The sequence below is a fragment of the Penaeus monodon genome, chromosome 41, assembly GCF_015228065.2.
Source record: "Penaeus monodon isolate SGIC_2016 chromosome 41, NSTDA_Pmon_1, whole genome shotgun sequence".
Classification (NCBI taxonomy): Eukaryota; Metazoa; Arthropoda; class Malacostraca; order Decapoda; family Penaeidae; genus Penaeus; species Penaeus monodon.
Genome location: NC_051426.1, coordinates 113,250 through 115,975, shown reverse-complemented (window position 1 = coordinate 115,975; position 2,726 = coordinate 113,250). Strand labels below are relative to the sequence as shown.

The window sequence follows — 2,726 nt, the reverse complement described above, 5'->3', positions numbered from 1 at the left end:
TAAAATTGTTCGAATTTTAGGAAAGCCGAAAAACTTTACTCACTCGTCATGGAAGCGGACGAACAATCTCCCACCTTATGGAGTCGAGAAATTCTACCCACACGCCAAGGGAATCCCACGTCTCAGGGAAACCGAAAAGCTATACCCTCACGTCAAGGGAGCCAACAAATAGTCCCTCAAATGTTATGGAAACGAGAAACTCTGCCCACCCACCATGGGAAGTCCCACACCTCAGGAAAACAAGAAGTTATACCCTCACATCATGGGAGCCGAGTACTTCACATCAACGCCAGGGAAGCCACAAAATTCTACTCACTTGTCAGTGAAGCCAAGGAGTGTCCCTGACTTAATTCCCCTTAAAACCCCAACGAAGGAAAGAGACCAACAGAAGGTAGACAGTGCTAGCATTCAGGAAATTAGACATCCATCTAAGAGAAGAAATAGTCGTGACAATTCTGAAATGCACCAAGAACACATACACCAAGAAAAGAACGCAGACCAAACACGGAAAGCAAAAGCTAGACTGCATGTTATGTTTGAAAAGGAATATAACAATAGATGTATTGAGGAGTCCATAGGAATACTAGCTACAGTAAAAGGAAAAGGTCTAGGGAAAAGGAGGAAATTGTCTTTGAGTAAGCATTCCTATCAGACATGTTATACATGTGGAAAGTCCGTGATAGATGTACGCTTTGAGGAGCATTTATTTTTTGGGGAGAGTGAGTGCACTCAGTGTAATTGGAAGATATCCAGCTGTGAAGCCTTCAGAGGAAAATAAGATGGATCAAATGAATGGTAACTCAACATGTCCACATAATTTAAGATATTGTATGACACCTTCAGAGTATATTTCAAAAAAAAATATCACAAGAATCACCTCATGAATTGGACAGATGTAAATTCACTTCATATGTACGCTCTCTTAAACGATTAAAAGTGTCTGATCCATGGAGAAAAGCCATTGATCAGTGTCAGAATTTTCTGGATAGAGAGACCTCTCAAGCAAGTGAAACAAATGAAGAGCAATTAAATACATTAGAAAAAGTCAATAATGTCAATATTTTGGACTTTTTACCCAACAAAAAAAACAATGGCTTAACACATATATGGGCAAAGAAGGAAGGGAAAGAGATAATAGAAAGGGGACTCAAACGTGTACTTACGTGGCTTTTTTTTTTTTTTTCTTAGACATATCTTGAAGTGGTTGAGCGGATTTTCTTCTTTGGAGGTGGTGTTCATGCTGCGAGCACGCAGCGCCTGCTCTGCCGCCAATTTGTAAAAGACTATTCGTACTCTAGTACAGTGGCTGACAGGGGCTCAAAACACATGTAAAGGAATGAACACGCGCTACGACGACGCTACGACTTAGCTTAGGGTAATGGCGTTGAGCGCAGGTCGCGGGTCAGGTCATCCCGCCCGGAGGGGGAGGCTAGGCCAATCTTACCGCACCGCGCATTGGACACGAACTGAAGGGTCAGGAAAGATCAGATATAATTGTCATCTACGCCTCGCTGAGTGAATGGTTCCTATTTGGGACTTAGAGCCACATGGTCCACTGGTAACAGAAATAGACTTATGTATATGTTATACACCTGCAACAGGTTACCATATTGGAACTAAGTCCTGCAATGATAATACCTGGCAGGCCGGAAAAGTGACTCCTATAATTAACTGATCTGGCTCTACAGTCCACCAAATAAATTAAAGCTCTCCAACCTGCCTGCCCTCACCAAGCCCCCTATTTTATTATTCCATCTAAGGGCAGCTAGCTACCCTTAGCTTCCCCTCCTCCTCACCTAAGGATCCTCCTCCTCTATTTTATTAACAGCAGCACGGCAGAAAAAGGGCTCTCAGGACCTTATATGTTCCAAGGTTGGTTGTGAGATCTTCCTTTGACACCCCCACAGCAAGCATGACCTTAGCCCTTGTGTGCACAAATTGGGTGTTATCACACGTACCTGGCTTTGGAGCTAGTGTTTTTAAGTGTGAGCCAGAGTACTTACAATTAAACGCGAAGAACTGTGGCACTTGGCAGTTTAACTGTGAGCTGCCGACCGAATTTATAAGGGTTCTTTCCCACTCGGCAGGAGCTACGATCCCGACGGCTTCAACACACAAAGACAGCTGTTGGCTCAGTGTGCCTCCACTTACCCTTTGCAATCCTGTTACTATTAGCACCTGTTAAACTCCTCTCCCTCACCATCATTATCATTCTTGCGCTATGCAATCATGGTCACGTAATCATATTATCATACCCATCTCCTGTGAGATGGCTCTCCTCAAGGTCTTCACAATAACACAAGTTGCAGTCACGCAATGCTATAATGTCCACAAAGGATATAAGGTTTCAAACCTGAATATTTGACCCCTCTCCTCTCCTCAAATGCCCAGAGAAAATTTGCTGAACAGGGCTTCAAACACCTTTTTTGACCTGAGACTACATCAAGAAGCAAGGTCATGGCAAAAAAAAAAAAAATCGACAAGACAATCTTGCCACGATCGTGTGAGTCTATCCAAGCAGAAATTGCAACCCAAAACGATGTTAGTGCGGTGTATGTTACAAACCACCTGAGCCTTAGATTGTCAAGACCCGAAGACTCGGTGCCAGAAGTAGCACAGAAACTCTATCTCGTGGGATAATGTGTTCAACACATCCGTTCCACTGTAATGGAGAGCCGAGTGTTTATTCAGGCTGATCAGTGCTTGAACTGCTACAAGTACAATAA

General features: G+C 43.4%; 1 pseudogene; it reads left to right on the top strand.

Moving 5' to 3' along the window:
• The first annotated feature begins 214 nt into the window (after positions 1-214).
• Positions 215-1,332, top strand: LOC119598714 (annotated as a pseudogene).
• The last annotated feature ends 1,394 nt before the right edge of the window (positions 1,333-2,726 follow it).